We start from the raw sequence: 22,472 nt of genomic DNA, 5'->3' as shown, positions 1-22,472 counted from the left end.
CACTGGGCAGTATCCTGATCATTGGAAAGCTCAAAGTACACCCCTACAGTGACACACTTCCTCCAACAAGGCCATACCAACTCCAACAAAGCCACACCTCCTAATAGATTATGGAGGCAAATTACATTCAAACCACCACAACCAGGGTTAGGACAAGTTTCAGGAAGTTTTTCATTGCACATTGGTTTGGCTATTTTCTGTGTAGTTGCCTCTTACTATTTTCTCAGTGTCTTTAGAAAATGAGTTTTTATGATGACTCAAGTAATGTTCTTACTTCAAAGAATGGAAGGACAAATACCTAGAGCAAAATCACCCATACTGCTAACAGCCAGAGGCATTGTTGACCAGTACATATATTTACATTAGGATTCATTGCATCATTATGTGTCTTTATTGCTTTTATCTGGTAAGTTTTGACAACATAATTGTATTAACAATATATGACTTAAGCACATGGATGAATCAGTATTCTTCAAGAATCACTTTATCATTGAACATCAAGCATTTATTTTGTTTTTTACAAAAATACACTTAATATAGTATCTATAGTATAAAATTAATTTAATTTTCCACATGTCACTGTATTAAATGTCGAGATCACCCAGCACAGCAAGCAGATAGAGGGCCAGCAATAAACAGCACAACTGGTTGACTATCTCACAGCTCAGCTGGTAGGGAAGTTCTCCACTGCTTTTGAGCACACTCCTGTTTCTTCTGTCCCTCCAAGGCCCTATCTTTGAGAAGCTTTTTAAGTGGCAGCTGTTGTGATTTGAATGTGAAACTATCCCCCAGAGGCTCCTGTTTGAGCGCTTGGTCCCCAGCTGGTGGCACCATTGGGGGAGGTTGTGAAACCTTATAGAAGCTAGATCCTTGCTGGAGGAAGTGAGTCTCTGGGGGTGGGCCTTGAGGCTTCCTAGCCTGACCTGGCTTCCTGTTCTCTCTCTGCTGTCTGACTTCTGATACAATGTGATGAGTGGGCCATTCTTCCCCACCATGATGGACTCTATCTGGAACCATAAGCCAGAATAAACCCATTTCCCATGCTTTGATAAGAGTATTTTACTACTGTAGCTGAAGAGAAACTGGAATACAGGTCAATTAAGATGGTAGAACTGCTAGATGATGATAATGTATTGTGTATTTTTACTTACAGACAGAATTTCCTTTCAGAAGTTTAAAAACAGCAATCTGAAAATGTCTCTGTCACCACACAAAGCAATTGCACTTTGATCAGTCATATGAAAAGTTTGCTACTCTAGAACATGAGAACAATGGACTCCCACCCTTTGCTGTTTCCTTTGAGGTCCTAGGGCTGAACCTTGTTCATGCTCTCCACCACTGAGCTCCAGTTGCAGCCCTTCTTTGCTTTTGGTTGTTAGACAGGGGTCTCAATAAGTTTCCCAAGCTGCCCTGGAACTGACTGTGTAGCCCAGGCAGGCCTTGGCTGGTGAATCTCCTGCCTCAGCCTCCTGAGTTACTTCAATAACAGTCCTGCACCATCAGGTTCAACTCTGTTATGATCTTAATTTGCACCTAAGAAGTAGGAAAGCTGAGTACTTTTTCATGCTCTTACTGTGATTTGATGCTACTCACCTATGCCCTGAGCAACTTTCAGACTTCTCAATCTTCTGAACCTGAGTGTTTCTCCCAGCCTTCTGTTATTTACATGGATTGGGGAGAAAAGGAGACATGCCTTTGTGGCAGGTCTGACTTCACTTGTTCTCAGACATTTTTGGAACTCGTAGATGTAAGACGTAGAAGTCACAGTTACCAATCCTTTATTTTAGTGTTAGGACATTTAGAGAAACAATCTGCCAGTACCTGCGCTGTTACTTTACTATAAAAAGATGGAGGTGGGGCTGGAAAGATGGCCCATTGGTTAAGAGCTCTGGCTGCTCTTCCAGAGGATCCTGGTTCAATTCCCAGCAACCATGTGGTGACTCACACTCATCCATAACTCGAGTTCCAGGGGATCTGACACCCTCTTCTGACCTGCAGGGTACCAGGCACACATGTGGTTCACATACATACACACCTGCAAGCAATACATGCATAAATACAAAATAAATAAATCTAAAAAGCAAATGAAAAAGGAGGTGGTAATAGGAGAAAGTAGGGAGATACATTTCAACACATCTACAAGAAAAGTGAGCCCTTAACTTCATGACTAAGGATGGCCCCTCAGAAGGTGAGGTTTTAGTCCTGTACCAGTGATTTTGCTGAGGAGGATAAAAATGTGGACACCTGTGTGTGGTAGTGCCTGTCTGTAGGCTGGCATTTGGGAACCTCTGTCTCAGGAGCTCACATTGTCCCTTTATCTTCCTGGAATTGCTCCTTGTCATCAGTACCATTACCCCTAACCACAGCCAAGTATCCTCAAGCACTTCTCCTACCAGAGACCATTTGTCATTGAAACAGAACCAGGTTTAAATGTTCCAGCTACCTGGAAGCAGAAGGTCCTGGCAGGTGAGTATCACATAGTAGCATGCTGTGACAGCCTGTAACCCTCTGTGTCTACTCCACCATTCCTAATGCTGTCTAGGATTCTCTCCCTGACTGGCCACAAATCTCTGTTGATCCTTACTGTCAAGTCACCCCATGAAGAACCCCTAAAACAATCTTAAAATACCTGCACTTGAAATGCCCATGCCTTCCCCCACCCTAACTCTGGCATCAAAGGCTACCCCCTCAAGGGTTGTCCAATTTCTTCCAGTCTGATCTTCCATAAGAAGCTTGGTGCTGCCTTTACTACCCAACATGACTTAACTGGTTTGTACTTTATTTAGCAAATATTTATACAGCACTTAGTATGTGCCAATGTGGGTCTAGGCACTTTCCAAATATCCATCAACTGGGATTGAAGAAGGAAGCACAGATGCCTTCCTTTCTGCTTGCCTTCACTGTCCTTCCCATTCCTACATCTGGTGTCTGATCTCCTCTGACTCCCTATTATGTATGTTTCTATCAGACATCCAGACATTATCCCTGGATACTTCCTTCCCCATTTCACCTCTCCAATAAGCAACAATATTGGAAGAAGAAGACAAAATGTCTGAGGCCTGTTGGCTGGGCCAACATTGTCATTCCAGTGAACCCTTGGACCCTTAAGGAAATTAACATTAAGATGATCTAGTTTAACCTGCTTCTCTCTGAGGTCCAAAAGGGCAACAGGGCTTGCCATAAATCATGCCTCTATTTAGTGAAAGATAAGAATACTACTCAGGACTCCTGTCTCCAAGAACAGTGTCACGTCTACTATGCCACAGAAGTCCTTGATGTGTGTTCATTATGCAGATCCCTGAAGCATCCACTTGGTGTTCCAAAAATATCAAATCGTGATTGATGCCACTTTCAAGCTCAGGATCCCTCCCCCGTGGGGCCAGAGTCATGTCTACCATCACAGTCTTGGATGACACCCAAGTATGCACAGTGGTGCGTGCAGAATGGTGGCTCCTGCATTTAAACCATGACTCATCATCTCAAATGTCCCTGCACTTACAAGATAGCAGGAGCTGCTGAACTCTCAGCACATGTGCTGAAGGAGACGTATTCTTGCTAATAAAAGACAAAAAGGAATGTTTCCAGAATATTTCCTTATGCGTGTGCATGTGTATGTAAGTGTGCACTCACACACACTCACACACACACTCACACACACAAACACACACACAAACACACACACACACACACACACAGAGAGAGAGAGAGAGAGAGAGAGAGAGAGAGAGAGAGAGAGAGAGAGAGAGAGAACACCCCAGTGGCGGATACCCGCTTTGGCTAGGGAGAGCATCTATAAACATTCCAAGCTAGATTGCTTTCTCAGTGAGGCCGATTTGTTCACACCCATGAGAAAGGCATGTGAGATCGGAAAAGAAGCTAGAAGCCCCCATTGATGGAGGGAACTTTCCTTCTGATCTGCTTGGCAAGGCTGGAAGAACTTTCTCAGATGTCTGCACTCTAAAAGCTCATACTGATCAGAGTGACCAGACACCTGTGGTTAAACACACAAGAAAATTGTACTAAACTTTGACCACATTCAAAACTAAGCAAACATTCCAAGTGAGATGAAGCTAATCAATCAATACTGGCTCCCAGTACCCCCCAAGCTCCCAGTGCCAACAGACCTCAGCTGCTCTCAGTGTCTGTCAGAGAAGCCTCTTTTGCAGTGGGCAGAAGTCAGCAGAGAGATGCCTAACTGGCCAAGGAACTGAGAATGTGAGAACTGGTACTCAGCCCTAACCGGGGCATCAAGGCCCAAGAAACACCATGAAGCAGAGATGAAAAGAACAGCCAGAGGATGGGGGAGTGCATGGAGAAGCGGTCTTCTTCAGCGTGCCTATCATACTCAGGAACTTGCAGCAGCTGAGGTCACCTACACAAGACCCAGCCAGCCAAAATCCTAGCACAGATGATGTAGAAGATTTCCAGGCTCCAGCTTTTACCGAGGGGCTATTGGCACTAAAGGGTTTCTGGGGGTGGAGAATCGGTGCTTTTTATGGATGGCCCCATGTTCATGCCCATATGGGCAGCACTAATTGGACTTAATGGGTCATCAAACAAGAAAATGATCTTGTGAGGGTTTTTTTTTTTCAGGGGGAGGGGCTTGGAGAGAGTTGAAATACAGGGTAAATATGACCATATTTCATTGCATACATTTATGAAATTCTCAAAAACAAAAAAATTATTTTTTTAATGTACTAGAGATAGAGGCAGCCTGTGCTATGAGGTTTGGAAGGAAGGAAAACTCTGGTGGTGTAAAAACAAAGCAGATGTCCAGGTAGGTAAGTGGCTTGTCTATCTGCCATAAGACAGGTCTGTGGGTGGTGGCAACTTTTTACATTAGCAAGATGAGGCTCTTTACAGCCACGTACTTCTCCCCACTCCCCAAAGCAAGTGCTAGCATCCCAGATACACAGCACCTTCCCAAAGAGGGAAGAGAGACTGCACTTCATAGTGTGGAGGCAGGCTGACCAAGACCGGCCAGCCAGCCCTTGGGTTCACAGCCCACAGATGGCAGGCTGAATCTTGAACCCAGGTCTTTGGACTTCAAACGCAGAGCATCTTGAGTTCTTTTGATAGAAATCTGGACCAAGTGATAGTTTTTCAATGTGCCCAGGCAGGTGCAGGAATGTGGGAGACAATGTTCTATCTCTCTCAGCACCTTTGATTTTGACTTCGTGGATTTGTGGGTTAAGGATTACAAACAATGTAGGTATGGATGGATCACAGTTTCGGTGCCTCAGCTGGCAGAGCTGAGGACTCAATTGAAAGCCTTTGATCTCTTAGCTTAGCAGGCACATTATCCTGCAAGAGAAGAGGATCACCAAGGGAGCCTTCCATATGAGAAGATGAATCTGCTAATGCACAATGCCCAGAGTATGGAAAACTATCTCCAAGTATCTATTTAATAGTGGATGGCCCAGGGTCATTTTGCATGCAAAAGCTGACCTTTCAGAGTTACTGCAAAGCTAAATGGGACTGGCCACTCACTCCTTTCTCTCTTTCAGCCTGACTTCCGGCTCTTCCAGTTGGAAGCCAGCCACATCTCTGCACAGAATCAGCCAGCCTTAAAGTGTCAGATTCAAATGGGCTTAACTTGTATCCCTAATTAAAAAGGCCAGAGGAATACTCAGTAAATACTTTGGGTCTAATTAAGTCTGATTGCATTATGAAATAGAATCAGACTTTTTTACATTTTGAAATTGCAAAGCAATTCTATGCTCTCTACGGCCATAGATGATAACCCCTGTGTATGACATACACAAACTCTTCTCTCGAGCTGTGTGTATGCCTGCAGCAAAGGCATACACACAAACCAAGCTTCAAGGACAGCCTGTCCACAAGCCCTGAAAAAGAAACAATACTTTGCATTATCCCTCCTCTGTCTCTGGAGCCATGAGCTATCCTCCATCTTCACACACCTGGAGGGCTTCTGGGCTCTTCCCTTTTCCCTAGCACTTTCTCCCTCTTTGGTGGTTAATGTCCACACATATCAGGATTGGGGAGCTTTGGAGATCCCAATGGCTAAGCCCTGCCTCCAAGATGCTGATTTGGTTTGAGAAAACGCCATTTTAATTTGAGCAGTTAAGGCCAAGGAACCACAATTAAATGACCCTATCAGTTCCTAGGCTGCCAATTTCCCCCATGGCTATGACTCTCAAATTTCCTGTATATTTAGATGTCTTTCAGAAGTTGAAGACAGAATTTTTTTGCGGGGAGGGGCGATAGCTTAGATGGAACCCAAGAATCTGCAAGCCCTCCACCACAGGGTTATGTTACCAGACCATGAAATTAGATTTTTGACTTCTTCCCACTTTCACTACGCTGTGTTTCCAATGGTTCCCATTGTAGCTCAAACCAAAAGCCTAAAAATATGTTTCATCCTGTACCATATCAGATTTTAATCAGCAAAGTTAATGTGATTATATAATCAAAGATCTCAGCTTCCAAGATGGCCCCAACTGTCCCCATTGAAACACTCATACCTACTACAGGTTCTCTCTTTCCACGTGTACTAGAGTTGGCCTGTGTGACCAATAACACATGGAAGAATGGATGCATGTTATTCCAGAGGTTCAATTATAAAGAGGCTGTAACATCTGCAGTGGGCTGTAGCTCACGGGTAAGACACTTGTCTAGTCTTCATAAGGTCCCCAATTTGATCTTTAACACTCAGGAGGCAGATGATGAGAACTCCTGTATTGTGTGAATTTATATGCCTCCACTCTGATGGACATTTTTCCCTCACCCCAAGGGAAGTAAGCTGCCATCCATCATGTTGTGATCACTCCTTGGAGAGACCCTGTGAGAGGAAACAGAGGCACCAGGCCACCAGCTACCTGGAACTAAACCTTCTGAGAACTGTGTGGATGTGTTTGCAAGGACAGTCCTCCTCCTGTTTTACCTCTGATGCGTGTGACTCCAGCCTCAGCTAGAGGGCTGATGGTAACCTCACAGGAGACCCTGACCCTGAAACACCTAGCTAAATTCTGTAGACTTCCAACCACCAGAAACTTTGTGATGGGGTGATAGGCATTTTAAGTGGCTAAATTTGGGGCAGACTGGTGATTCAAGGTAGTTTCTCCCCACTCAGTTTTTAGCCAGCTGTACTGTCACATGCTCAAGCCTCTTCTTTATTTAGATCTTAGGAGCCGTCCGATATGTCTCCCTTTTCCAGTTCTGCTCTGATCTCTGACCATCCTTTCACTTTCCAGTCTTGCTTTCATTCAATAAAGCCAGTTTCCAACCCTCCCATTTAATGTTTCCATCCATCCTTGCTCAGTGTCTCCATAAGGATATTTCTTGGAAGGGTTGACTGAGGGAAGCAGACCTTCCCCAAGAGTGGGTGGCATCTTCCAGCAGCTGCCCAGATAAAAGGGCTTTCCAGGGAAAAGCTATTGTTTTGGCCTGTCTGCCTGATCTCGCAGCTGGTGAGGCCATCTACTCTGTTGCTGCCATGGCTATTACCTCCTTTGTTGGGAACCTTCTTTAGCCTTCCAATGGGGACTGAAGACCTGTAGTTGTAGGCCTGCATTCCCTGCTCAGGTATCGAGAACTGTGGACTGGGAAGCTACTGGGTCCTCAGCCTCTCCAGTGAGCAGATACCATCATTGGACTCCTCAGCCTGACTCATATAAGCCTATATATCTAGTAAATCTTCTTTGTAATATGTATTCATCCTATTGACTATGTTCTAGAGAACCCTGGCTAATATGCTCTTCCCATTTTTTAAATGCATTCCAGACTCATGGCTCTGTACTGTCTAGTAAGAACCTAAGCCCACTTATTTGAGATTTGTAACTGATAATTCAACCTCTGTGGGCCCTCTGGTTCTGATTCTGTACTTTGTCTTTCTCCTGACCCTTGCTCTCCCTGGCTTGTATCCCTCGTGTGCAATGACTTTGCTTTTCAAGGCTGTGAGAATGAGGACGATTTTTAACATCCAGATACCATGATCTGAGTAACATTGCTCAAAACAGAAATGACTTTATATTAAATCTCTCACAAGTGTCCATCAAGCTAGAGGGTGGGGTGGGAATATCTCCTGAGCACAGAGCATCTGAAAGTGCTGGAGAAAATACCACATACAATCTGATCATGACTGAACTGGCAAGAAAATAAGGAAAACAGAAGAAATACAGAGTGGAATTCAACAAGGCTGTGTGAGCTACAAAGGTGTTTCCCTTAGGAATCCATAGATTTTCAAGTAACCCAGAGCCACACATGGAAGAGATTAGAGGGAAAAACCAACCAACCAACCAACCCATGGTCTAAGCAGCATGGGACTCTTACAGAGCTGAAAGTCCATAGACACACCCCAGGGGCCACACAGAGGGGGATGTGTCAGCCCTCGGAGTGAGCAAAGGAAGCAGTGGAAGGGTCTTCTCTAGCATGTTGTAACATGAGCTCAATGATCAACATTCATGTATTTGTACAACCTGCTACCCCTATACACATGTTCTCTTCTCTCACTTTGACCCTGGCCATGTGATTCACATGAACTGGCCAATGGGAGGTATTTAGTGCCAGTTTTAGCCTCAGCTCACCCCACTGCCATTACATGAAGAAGAAATCAATTTTGCCCCCTGGAGTATAAAAGGCCACATGGTCTGAGGGGCCCAGCTGAGCACAGAGTTCTGTCAACACATCGTGGGGTGTAGCCATAGAAGTCCAGGCAAAAGAACAAAAGTCACCCAGACAAGCTGCCAATGGGAGAGAAATGATGAGTCACTGTTGAAGCCACATTATTTTTTGAGAGGGGGTCATCACACAGAAAGAGATCATGGATAAACTCCCCTTTAACTCTCTTCTTCAATGTGTGAAACCCATGAGATCCTTCTCCATGTAGCTGGATGCAGATCTCACCTTCTTGGGTCTTTCAGTTTTCAACAGGTTTTCACTATTGAAAATGTCTCCAGAGGCACCTGGGTTTGTCCCCCCACACACACACATGTGTGCTCAGTGGAGAATCACACTCTCTCATGTTCTGGCAGATGTTTTTCAGATGGATCTTCCCACCACTGGCCCAGAAGACCTATACTTTCACATGGGCAGGGGCAGAGTATGACCTTTTTGACTGCCCCATCATGGAATGGCTTATCTGGTACCCAAGGTCCCTGACCCCAGGTCTTATCTTCTCCCAATCTCGCAGGTGGTCTCCTCATTACACACAGGTCTGAGTACCAGCATGACCTTTGCAGAGAAGTCATCTTCCCTCAGACGACTGAGATCCCCATTGTAAGGTTCCCCACCTGGCATCTTTTTCCACATGTATCTAGCTGGCACATCAGTCTGTGTCCTCTTCTCTAGGATAACATGCTCTCCATGTGAAAATGGGCTTTCCTTCTTTCCCACTGAGTCCCCAAGGCTATAACCAAGGCCAGTCCATGATAACTATTCAATGTTGGTTGAATAGATAAGTCTATTATCTCCCCCAACTTTGGACCATTATCAAAAATCAGCTGTACATGTCATTTACATCTGCCAAAGAAACTGAATTGTTTACATGGTCAAAAAGATACAACCAAAAATAAACTCTGTAGTATGAGCAATGGAAGACACCTTTATAAAGAAAGATGATCCTAGGTCAAGACTATGTACCACCTTGAGTGACCAGTGGGATCTAGATTTCTTTTTACCAGAGGCAACAGAGTGTCATTAAGGGTTTTTGAGTATAAAATGATAGAGATTCCCCAAATAACTTTCACTGGGTACATTTTTTAAAACTCCACTTAGATTGATTTGGAAGCAATTTGACATTTTCTTTTTTTATTAACTGGCTTTTAGAACATGTTGACAAGTGTGCTTCATTTTGTAAGATCTTAAGAAAATCTCTCTGCTGGGCCAGGACCACCAGGTCATTTGCAAACAGATGCACATGGCCATGGATAAATAGATTTATGCATCTGGGCCCTCTGAGAACATTTTATACTCATAACACATGTATTTCTTATGTAACACCTGGGTGCCTATATATAGCACACAGAATCTTGTTTTCATATCAGGCATATAGGTTCTTGCCAGAACCTTCTTCCAAGCCTGAGTCTGAGAAAAAAGCAGAGGGAACAGTAAGGAAGAGGATGTATCTCAGTCTGGCATCAGCTCTGCCAAACACGCCCAATTCCCATGAACTCACATGTGCCTGTGAACCATCTCCACAGGTGCCTGTGCTGACAGTACAGTGGCAGACGTCAGCCAAGATAATGGAAGTCTTTTCAGGGTGGGCAGGCCTAGCATGAGGAGGAAGGAAGAAGTTGAGGCCATTCCGAGGACCTGTTCACAAACCTCCCCAAGGTGGAAACTATCTTCTGGAAATAGGGTCTCCAATAGGTTGTCACCACTTTGTCTAGTGGGGACAGCGATCAGGATCAACAGGGGTGGCTCCAAAGGGATGGCAAGGCAGAAAGGCTGCCCTAACACAGGGCAGGTCCTCTGCAGCCACCCACCTGTGAGACCCCATTGCTCAGGAGCCAAAACCAAAGTTATCTCCTTATGAAAAACCAGGAAGGGCTGTGTGCAGCTCATCGCTCCACCCCCAACCCCAACTCTATCTGACTTTGCCTTGAATTCTCTGCCTCCTTCCTAGAACAGCATCTGCTCCCGATTCCCCAGACTCTCTCTCCCCCTCTGCACTGCTTTCTCTCCCTCTTTCCTCCCTAGCTCCCATTCTTCCCCCTCCCCACTTCACCTTCCGGGCTCCCCTAGGACAGCCCCCTTCTAAACTTTCCTTCTCCTGGACGCCATCCACAGCACACACCTGAGCACTGGTCTTGGCCAGCTTTAGCTATGTCTTCCCATGTTACGGTGTAGAAGAACACATGTGATCTCTCAAATGTACAACTTCTATTTCAGATAACTTCTGTTGGGGCTTCCAAAGGTCTTGTGACCTATAACACACACCGGCACTAATACACACGGGTAGGAAACAGGTAGGTATGAGCAGGGTCTTGCGGGCAAAGAGGCACAAGGAAACCATGTATGGTGTATGGCATGTGCACATGGGCTCCCTGTTGCCTTAGCTCTGGGCCCTCATCCACAAGCCAGAGGCAGCCTGGGAACTGCAGTGTAATTTGTGAGAGCATGCTCATATACCCTTGCCAGCATCAATATTTGTTGTTCTCCAATTTGAAAAGGCCCCTAGGAGCAATGGGAGGTCAAAAAAAAGGTAGTCATTGGGGTCAGGTGGTGTATACAGATGCCAGAGGTTGCTATGGCAACCCCTTTCCTGTGTATCCTCCTGTATCTTCACTACATGTTTGTCTTAGAGACACTTCTGAGAGATGGAAGCAAGCTTTTAGATCCGGCCTGGCTCCCAGAGCTTTCTTCCCTGTCTACAAGTCCAGGCATAGCAGAGGACCACAGGGATGAGAAGAAGCAAAACTAACCATGGTGTCCTCACTTCCTGAACCTGCACCTAACCAATCTGGGTGGTCTTGGGGATAATGCTCCCTGTGATTGGTCTGATGTGGAGAGGCTAGAAAGACAGGAAAAATAAAAAGTACTTATTTTTAAATATCTTAATTTTACATATTTTAAAAACAAAAACAAACCATTAAGAGTAGTTTCTGCTCTTCCAGAGGACCGGGTTCAGGGTTCAATCTCCAACACCCACATGGCAGCTCACAACCTTTTGTAACTCCAGTCCCAGGGGAGCCAACGCCCTCTTCTGGCCTCTACCGGCACTGCACTCACATGATACACAGGCACACATGCAGGAAAAAACATCCATACACATAAAAATAAAATAAGCAAACCAAATCCTGAGATATGGTGGGGCAGATTTAGAATGGAATACCCATTGTCCAAGTTTAGTTTGGTTCCTAACTATCAAATACTTTTGTTCTGTTGGAACAGAGTTTCCCAGTTTAACAATCCTGCCTGTCCTGGGACTCACTTTGCAGACCAGGCTGGCCTCACACACAGAGATCTGCCTGCCTCTGCCTCCCAAGTGCTGGGATTAAAGGCATGTGCCACCATCACTGGGCTATCAAATATTTTTTTAAAAAGAGTTCGGGTTTGGTCCTTTGTTAACTAGAAAGTAAACTTACCTAGGGATCTGGCTAGCACCAGGTATGTGAACTCTTTTAAAAGGCTTTTCTTGACCTTCATGTGTTAACCTTAGATTTCTGGGTTCCCATTCTGGTTCTGTTTCTATTGACTTTGTCTTTTGTGCCTACATGGATGAGTTTCTCACCTTCAATATTTTGTTTTTCTTCAGTGTTGGGGATGAAACCCAAAGCCTTAGGCATGTGCTCTATGATTGAGTGAGCTATAACCCCCAGACCCCAATCAGTGGATATTTAAACCAGTGAGCCAATAATAATTATGCTTTATATTGGTTTTAAATATGGGTATATGAATATATATGCATATTTTCTGCATTTACATATTTCAACATTAAAACACTGTTCTTTTTCCATCCTTTGAATTGCAATATAGTCCTCTTGGGCACAGACATCCATGACATCTTAAGTGCATGGATGACACAGTATATGTTTCTAGTCATGGCATAATTTAATTCATCTTGCTTGGAATAAAAAGCATGTTCCTTAGAAGTGCAAGTTACTGAAGCAGAAGAATAGCCTTCAAGTTTGTTGCTATAACATTTTCTGTGCTGTGTTCTTCCCTACAGGTCAAAGTCTAAAGATCATCATTTGGCCTTGTTGTTATTTAATGATACCCCTAATCCTAATCACTCCTTTCTTTGGTGAAGTTCATTGTCAAATTTCAGTTCAGAGTTTTCATTAGTTTGTCTTCAGAGTTACCTTAGCTCTTGGAAGCAATTAATCAACATATTTCATAAAGCTTCAAGCAAATAAATCCATAGAATACACAGTGTCCAGTGCCTACCACCACACTGACAGTGAGGTCTTCATTTCTGTGGGATCATGGGAAGCTGGCATATTCAGCAAGCATGCAGAAACTTGGAACTGGCCTTTCATAATATAAAGCACTTGACAAATATGTTCTGATTTTATCAGAATCTCAAGATCAGATACAGTGAGCAACACAGACAAGTCAGCAACAAGCCATCTTTTGCCCACACTCTCTCTCCAGTTCATATCCTATTATCTGGTACCTCACAGACTTGGTTAATTAAATGATCCTTTACCCTGGACCATTCAGTGAAGATTCTTGGAGATGGTAAGTGTCAAGGTCAAACTCAAGGCTAATTCTAGTTACAAATCGGTTTTCCAGGTTTTGGATAAATATTTACCTTATATTAAAAAGGGTTGGGGTATAATAATAGAAGTTTTCTGGGTATGGAGACAGTTGGAAAAAAATAAACCCATGGTGGCTTAGTTGCCAGAGTGTTTAAGTAACCAGTAGAAAGATCTCTAGGGTCATATGTAAGGCATGACATGGCATGGCATGGCATGGCATGGCATGGCATGGCATGATGAGGAGGGAGAGTCAGAAAGTGTCACACTCAGCCTCAGCACTGTCCTTTGTCAGTTCTGTCTTCTTTGAGTCATTGCAAGCATCATATGAGAAAGTAGGATGGGTATCATCCATGGCAACCTGCCTGGACTATGATGCCCACTGTGGTCAGATATCAATCTGGACAATACTGTGAATTTTTATTATTTTTAGATATGATAACTTTAATCCAGTAGATTACCCTCTATAGTATACCCTCTATAGCAGTGGTTCTCACCCCTCCTAATGCTGTGACCCTTTAATACAGTTCCTCATGTTGTGGTGACCCCCAAGCATAAAAGTATTTCTGTTACAACTTTCATAACTAACTTTTCTACTGTTATGAATCATAATGTAAATATCTGATATGCAGTATATCTGATATGTGACCTCTGTGAAAGGGTCATTCAACTTTCCTAAAGAGGTTGTGACCCACAGGTTGAAAACCACTGCTCTATAGTATGGGTGGGCATCATCAAAGCAACTGAAGATCTTGAAAGTAAAGACTATTTCCTGCAGAAAAAAAGGAATTTTTCTTCAAAATAAACTGTAACAAAACTAGATTATTTCTAAGGGAAATTCTAATATTGCACTAAGCTAAGCCCTTAGCATGGCCTTAGACAAAGATGGTACCCAACTATTCATTCTTCTCCATTATCATTCTTTAACACAAATCCATCACTTGGTCAAATATATGGCTGCCTACTTATAAGGTACCATATGAGGAAAGGACCCAGCAGCATCAATAAACTACCCAAGGTCATGTCAATCTGTAACAATGCTGGGATTCAAACCCTAGTCTTCTCTGTTGCCTCATCTGTTTCTTTTGCTTCCTATTGCCTTGACCAACTGGCCACTCTTTCCCAGTTCACCCTGCTTCTGTGCCTACTGAAACTTAAAAGTCAGAGTTGCATTAAAACAAGGTCATCACTTTTCTCCTCTGGAAAGCACGCACAGCACCTTTCAGCACTATGAAAGCCAGCCTGTAGGGGTGAAGCTGTGAAGTCCATACCAGCTTAATTGTTCCATGTTCTGTGACTCCAATGTATGGTGTCTTTGGTAATAGAAGCCTACTATCAAGTTCTGAAAGGTAAGCAAAAGAAATGGCAATACCTTGTAATGTTTGGGTGTCTATGGGACCCCACTGGCCAACAATTCAAAAAGATACTCCATTAGGGTGCCAGAGTTACACAAACATGCACCCTTCAGTTGGGAGTCACTTCATCCCACCTTTAACACTTCCCTGGTGCCCTGCTGGCTTACCTTTGCTCAAAGCACATATGACACACTCAGCAGGGAATTGCTATGATGTCTGCCACTCAGCCTGTACCTAGTGTGGTTTTCATGATTGGTATGTTCAGTGTGGTTAATCTTAGCTCAATTCACTGAAGTCACATAAATTAACATTTAAGAAATCACTGAGGCCAAGCATGGTGGTGCATGCCAATAATCCAGCCCTTGGGAAGTGGAGACAGGAAAGTGGTATGGAAACACACTACCCTACAAGCGTCTTAAAATATACACAAACACATACACAGGAAGAGATTAAATGGAGTTGTCTTGTAACAAGGCAAAGTCAAATATCCACATTAGATAGTACATGCTAGCAAATAAAAACCCCAATACCAGGAATGGGTTACCTCTTTTTGAATTGTCGCCCAGTGGGATCCCAAAGACCTCCAAACATAACAGGATATTGCCGTTGCTTTTGGTTACCTTCAAGAACTTTATGGTAATACTATTGCTAAAGACACTATATATGTGAGCCATAGAACATGGAAAAACTAAGTTGGAACTAACCTTGAACCTTTATCCCTATTGGCTGGTTTTCATAGTGCTAGAAAGTTCTATGCATGCTACCAGAGAAAAGTAGTCATCAATTTTACACATCTGTAAACCCTGTGAGCTATAATAATAACTGGCTTGGTACAACATATCCACTAATACAATAGTATCATCGATGTTATAGGAGTAACTACAAACTTTCTGATTAGATTTAAGGCCAACTACACAAGATGGAACCCACACCTGGCAATGTTATCAAGGTCAAGAACCTGTGTCTAGATAGGTCATAGGCCCATAGAGAACCAACTATTACTTGTCTAAATGAACATAGTATTAAACTGAGTCCTAATGATTTATTGCTATACCTATAAATCTATCAACCCTCATCAGAGGCTTCTTACAGCAGAGGGAAGTCAACACATCAGCTCACAACTGTTTAACATTCAGAGAATAAGAGCTGTGGAGAGCTCAGTCCTAAATGGGACATCTAGATCACATCCCTACCCCCCAAGGCTCAAAGATCATTTCAGAAGAACAGAAAGACTTTAAGAGCAGAGGCTGTGGATGACCACAAGGAAAAATGTTTTCCAGATACAACAGGGTAATTTCACATATAAAGTGTCTCACAGCACTTGTGACAACATGTGCAGGATTTGCAAAAGCTCAAGCCAGACAAAGTCCCAGCATGGTGGAGGAGAGATAGGTACCCTAACTGAGGTGCTATTGTGGTTGATAGCTTCTGGGAGAGTATACTGACTCTCTTCTTTAAGGGTATGACTCCTCATAAATCAGCTATGCCCCAGGGAGGTTCCACACCCACAATGAATTTGATGAGTTTAACAACAGCAACAACAACAAAGAGAAATGGGGCATAAAGTTGGGTGGTTAAGGAGATAGTAGAGGATCTAGGAAGAGTTGGGGTGAATATAATTTTAAAATTACATGAAATTCCCTAAGAATAAATCAAATTATTACTTCAAAAGAATATGTGACATATGTGCCAGGCACGGCAAAGCTTCCTGAGTCTTGCTTGGGTGCCATCACTAACCTTTGTTTAGTTTTTAAAGAGTAAAGCCACAGTCCACATGTAGAAGTCAGAGGACACTTTCGGGAGTTGGTTCTTTTCCCCCTACATACACATACCTTGTTGAGGCAACAAAACCTATAGATTTCTAACATTCAAATTCCTCCTTGGCTCACGCACCCCAGCCATACATGTGACAAAAGGTACATGCTGATAGGAAAACTCAGTGGTTGAAAGTAGTGGCCTGAAAGGTGGCCACTTTTTCTGCCCCCCTGTAGATGTGGAATCAGTTATGCTTAATATTCTCATTCTCTCTCTCTCTCTCTCTCTCTCTCTCTCTCTCTCTCTCTCTCTCTCTCTCTCTCTCTGTGTGTGTGTGTGTGTGTGTGTGTGTTTTCATTTGTGTTTCTTTTTGAGATGAAGTTTCACTATGTTGCCAAGGCTGCTCTCAACTTCGATGTCTCTACTGATCCTTCTGCCTTAGCCTCTCAATTATCTGGAACTCCAGGCTCATGCACCACTGTGCCCAGTTGTCTGGTTTCTTTGAGGAAGACGCAGAGGGAATCTTGAAGCATTTGTAGCCATACCACAGGATAAAGAGATAACAAGAGTGAAACCATCTGCATTTTACAAATGAAAACTTTGGGAGCTCCAGTCATATATAGCCTATCACCAAAGACCATGGTGGACAATCCAGATTAGAATGCTGCTACAGAGGGATTCTAGTAACAGGAGAAAAGTCAGACCCAGAGAAGCAACTGCCCGTGTCCTCAAGTTAACAGTCCTCCTACATAAGGAACAAGTCATTTGATGAGCTGTCTTACTAATGCCCCCTCTCCCCATCTCACACCTAATGAAAACAGCATCGTGCCACAAGATCTGCTTCCCCACTGCCCCGGGGGAGGGAATCTGCTTTGCGCACTGGAACTTTATCATTACAGCAGGTACCATCACCAGATGACACCATCCTTACCTGGGCAGCAAAGATGTTTGTGCTTTCACAGCTGTCTCGTCCCAGCTCTGCCCATTTGGCTCTAAAGAGTCTAAAGATACTCAAAGGAATTGGTCAGCTCAGTATTTCTGTGCACTCTATCAGCCCTAAAGACTTGAGTTCTAAGTAATGTGGGGCTTCTGCATTCCAGCAGTCATAGATTCTGGAGAGATGGGTTTACCCCTCTCAAACCCCTGCTGCATACCTCCCACAGCAAAGGGGTCTCTCCTCACCCTATTCTCTCAAAAGCCTGATGAACAGGCCTAGCCTGTGTGTCCCTGTGCCTGGCGCCACCCCTGGTAGAGAGATAAGGGTTTGCCTGCCTTTCTCATCTCCAAGTCTGGCAGTGCATTAAAATGGAGTTGCAACATGCCCACACCCCAGGCTGCACCACACCTGCTGTCACTTCCCAGGCTTCAGGGAAAGAGGCATCGCACCCTCACACCCAGCCTCTCTCTGTGCTCTTGCAGAGTAGGGGGAGCTTTCTGGGCACCCCGAGAAAACAACAGGTGCAGGGGCCTGTAAACAAATTAGATTTCATGCAAATCTGCCAAGTCCAGGCCCTCAGGATTAAATTCTCACCTTCCCTAATGCTGATCAGGGACACCTGTTCCCAGGTGGCTCCCACCTGTTATCCACAGAGGCATAAACACTCAAAGCCTAGGTGACCAAAAGACATGAGTGCCCTTGAGCCAGGTGACTGCCTTTCACTCTTTATCACCTGAACAAAGAGGACTCCATGACCTGGGGTTTGGTTCCTGCTTCCCTTTTTCAGGAACCATTAACTTGGTTCTTAGTCCTTCTCAGCCTCTGGGGGCCCAGGATGCCGTGGCTAGATCCGATTTTATCTCAACTCCATCCCTAGCTTTCTGTGACCTTGGAGTCATCTAAACTCTCCTCCAATTACTCCCCTCCAAAACTGAGAGTGAATAGTCCCCAGAGAAGTCCTACGTGGTAGGGAGGTGACACATGCCAGGAAGAGCCAGGAACACCTGGAGACGCAGTCAGCGCTGTTTCTATTTTGTACCTTCGAGCAGCAGTCTCTCCATGAGTGGGCTGTGTTGGCTTCTCCACCCATAATGTTTGTGGTCGGATCATGTCTGTATTTAAACCAAACACAATATTTAAGCCACCAGAAATAAGAAAACAAAGAAGGGAAAATTCCATCGCATGGGCTCCATTTCCCCTGTCAGTCTACTCATGCAGATGGTGATAATTAGTGGAATCGCCTGACAGCACCTGTTGTTTACGTGTGTGTTCCACCTGTATGAATGTGTGCGGAACATTCTGGAAGAAGCTACCTAGTAAAGCTATGGGATCAGACAGAGCCTGGAGCTCTAGGATATAGCTTTGGTTCTTTGCTGGAGTCAATAACAGAGCTCTTGCTGGGTATGATGGCGCACTTCTCCAACCCCAGCCCTCAGGGGGTAGAAGCCAGGAGGAAGTGAAGGTGTTCAAAGCCAGCCTGGGAAGCATGAAACCCTGCTTCCTAGCAATCAAACCAAAAACAGGACAAAGAAGATGGCTCCCAGTAGCCAAGTGTGAACAGCTGGGCCTTGGGCTCCTCCCTCTGCACCCATAGTTCTGGTGACACAGCTGAACTTCAGTTCCTGCTTACAGTGACAGCGGCCCTGATATACCCAGTAATTTCTTCAAATTCTTTACACCTAGGACCACCATAGAACCCCAAACTGAATCCTTTTGGGTGATGCTTGGGAGAAAATTCTGTTTTAAATACCATATGGTTTGACACTGACAGAGTCTGGGGGCATCTGGACCAAAAAGAGCTCAAAGTTTTGAGTGGAGTTGTGTGCTAAGCTTTGCCAGGACCTTCTTGTCTTGCCTAGGTGACCCTGGGCAAGTCAACTTTCTATGGGCCTGCCTGCCTCTAAAGACTACTGGAATAACTGAATTCCCACTCATACCTCACAAACCTGGGGACTTCCTTGAAGTCTCCAGAAGTTTCTAGGGAGAGGGGGTGTTCTGCATCACAGGGGCTAAGCATCACATTTGAGCTGGATCTTCTAGGAGTATCTGTCATATGGATACAAACAGCTGTAGATCTAGTTTAAGGCGACATACACAGAAATGGTGAACCTAGAAATCCTATTTTAAATGTTAATCCCCAAGACACTCGAGGATTCGGACTGTGATTCCACATCCTTAGCTGTAATGAGTAATCTAGACTCAGCTTATGGGTCTGAGGCATCCCCATCCCAAAGGTCTGTACTATAGCACACTTTCCCATCCCAGGAGCAGACCTAAACAGAGAACTACCTGGGCCTTGAGCCAAAATGGGAAGCTGAGCTAGGGACTGATCTGATCCTTTCCATCCATGTATTGAAGTCCTAACACAAAGTGACTGTGTTTGGAGACAGAGCATTTATGGATGCTATGAGAGTTAAATGGCTGGACTTCAGTCTAATAGGATTGATAACCATATAAGATGGGGAATGGGAAACTAAAGGGGGACATGAAATGCCCCCCAGAAGTTCTGTGTTGTAGGCTTGGTCCCCGGTAAAGTGTTCAGAGGTGGGGCTTTGAGGAAGTTATTGGATCATGAGGCTCACACTCAGTCAAGGAGTTAGTCCATTGAAGCATTCCTAACTCAATGGACATGGGAAGATGGTGGAACCTGCTTGTTCCCAGCCTCACCCTCTGTCTATCCTCAGCCACCACTAAGGGAGCAATATTGCCCTACAATGCATGACCAGCATGTTGCTCTGCTTCACCACACACCCAAGGCAATGGATCTGGCCAGCTATTGACCGAAAGCTTTCAACTGTAAGCCAACAATACATCTGCCCTCCTTTGGGTTGGCTTCCTCAGGTCTTGGGTCACGATGATGGAAACCTAACAGAAGCAGTTGGTGAAGCATGATGTTAATAACTTACAGGTTCTGAATCTGCTACTGTAGTCATAAACACTTACACTCGCTTGACTAAAGCATCTCTGTTTAAGCACTTTCCTAAACACCACTGGCTCTTTACTACTACCCTGAGAGATGGGAGTTTATTCCGGTTTGTAAGCACAGAATCCGTCTGGGCTGTGAATGACCAAATTCACCCGCTAATGGGCAGTCTCGCAGCATTGACCCCACATTCCATTCCATAGTCAGCATCCTATTTCATCTTATATTTGTCTCAGACAGAAATGAGCCATAGCTACAGACTGCTCCTCAACTTATGCCCCTGCCTCATACTATACTGCAGTCTCTGGAGTGTCAAGTAATAGTCAAATGGCTTAATGTAAAGCAAGTTTTCCCAAATGGGGTCCCACAAAACCCCAACTCCTAACAAGATATTTAAATATACTTTTTTATGTGTAAAGGGGGAAGTTGTCCTGTGGTCAACTTTAGACAATTATATCAGCAATTAAAAGCTGTGAGGAATCTTGCAACAAAGAAATTATATAAATTTAATTTCTAGATCTTGACAACTTGCTTTCTTCCAGTAGGTTAACTCTTTATATCATGTCTGAGTGAAGGAAGCCTGTGCCTGTCCCAAAGAAGGGCTCCATTAAGGCCATGACCAAGGTGAGGGAGGACAGCAACAAGGACAAGTGCAGCCTCAAGGAGAACTACTCAGCGTATCTGGTACCTTACGACAGACACTCGGCCATCACATCCCAGATGACCCAGAAGGCCATGCACCTATTGCTCCCCAGGGAGCTGGCCAAGCATGCCATGTCAGAGGGCACCAAGGCTTCTACCAAGTACACCAGCTCCAAGTGAGAATGTTGAGCTCACTCCTAACCCCAAGGCTCTTTTCAGAGTTACTCAACAAGAAAGAAAGAGAGAAAGAAAGAAAGAAAGAAAGAAAGAAAGAAAGAAAGAAAGAAAGAAAGAAAGAAAGAAAGAGAGAGAGGGTGGGAGGGAGGGAGGGAGGGAGGAAGGAAGGAAGGAAAGAAGGAAGGAAGATAGATCTTGGTCCAGAGAGCAGGTGATGCAGGATGGAGACACGTCAGTGCTTAAAAGTAGATACCAGAAATAATGGACCATTGAAGCCAGAAGAATTAAAACCACAATCATTGTCTTAACTACATTTGACTCCAAAACCTGTCACAAAATACTCTATTACAAACACTGATTAAATAGCTTACTTACTGTTCATGTGCAAATATACATTTTTCCTTATAACATACTAAACAAAACACTGATTACTTTTATCTCTTTCTGTGTTTACCAAAAAAGGGGGGGAAAAGGCATTTACTAACACAGAATTGATCTTAAATCATCTACCAGCCCAAGGCTGAGATTTTAAAAGAACGAACAAGGAAGGTGGAGGGGACAGAGTAGACAGTGCATGGAGAAGCTTGCTGCACTATCTACTATAGTGACTATATACAGTGTGGTATAATACAAGGTTTCAAACTATGGGCTACTGGGGGGAAGTCTATAGGAATGGAAATTTGGTTTTTGGATAAATTTGGTTTTCTCAATGGGGCAGCACCAAGGTCAAGATTTGACCTATATATCTCTGTGAGAATAGAAAGCCAAGAAGAACAGAGACCAGAAGGGGTGTGGTGGTGGTGGTGGGGGCAAGATCAAGACCAGGCCCTGGATTTAGAAACTGGGCCTCACAAAGGGAAAGAGAGCAGTGGGGAGCTTGGTCCGGTACCACCCATGATGCTTCTGGTGTAAACAGGGCCAGCCAGAAATAGGAAGTAATGTAAGTTCATGAGTTTACACACACTATCTACAGCCCTTTCTAATGAACTCAGTCCTCACAACAGCCTCGTTTACTGCATGGGGAAACTGAAGCAGGAGCAGGTAAGTAGCTCACCCAGTTTCACAAAGCTAGTGAATGGCTGGATCACAAGTACACCCCATCACCTGGCTTTACTGACAGACTCATGGGGGTACAGAGCTGAGAAGGTAGATGCCCATGTCTGGTAAAGTAAGGGAGAAACCAGCCCAAGTGGGACTGTGATGTCATAGAAAGTCAGACTGGGGAATAGGAAGTGGTAAGGGTCTAGCTCCAATCCCTCCTTTACCCAGGTAAGTGAGGCTTGGTGGCAGCTCATTCTTCAGAATAGTTTGTGGCCTCTTATGACTCCACATTCAAGCTTAGATTGGAATGCATGGGGCAGAGGTTCAAGTCCAGGCAGGGGCCTTCATGAGATTCTCTCCTAGAGTTGGGAGCCTAGCATGAGATTGTTGAAATGGAAAGGCCAGCTTGATTTTGGACAACATGAAAGAGACTCTCTCTCTTGCTTTGTCTCTCCCTCCCCACTAACACAGTAAGGAACCTT

At 44.3% G+C, this 22,472-nt stretch overlaps 1 pseudogene; it reads left to right on the top strand.

Annotated features, from left to right (window-relative positions):
• The first annotated feature begins 20,691 nt into the window (after positions 1 to 20,691).
• LOC118580600 lies at positions 20,692 to 20,952 on the top strand (annotated as a pseudogene).
• The last annotated feature ends 1,520 nt before the right edge of the window (positions 20,953 to 22,472 follow it).

Source organism: Onychomys torridus, chromosome 3, assembly GCF_903995425.1.
Source record: "Onychomys torridus chromosome 3, mOncTor1.1, whole genome shotgun sequence".
Classification (NCBI taxonomy): Eukaryota; Metazoa; Chordata; class Mammalia; order Rodentia; family Cricetidae; genus Onychomys; species Onychomys torridus.
This window is presented reverse-complemented; position numbering and strand designations above follow the sequence as displayed.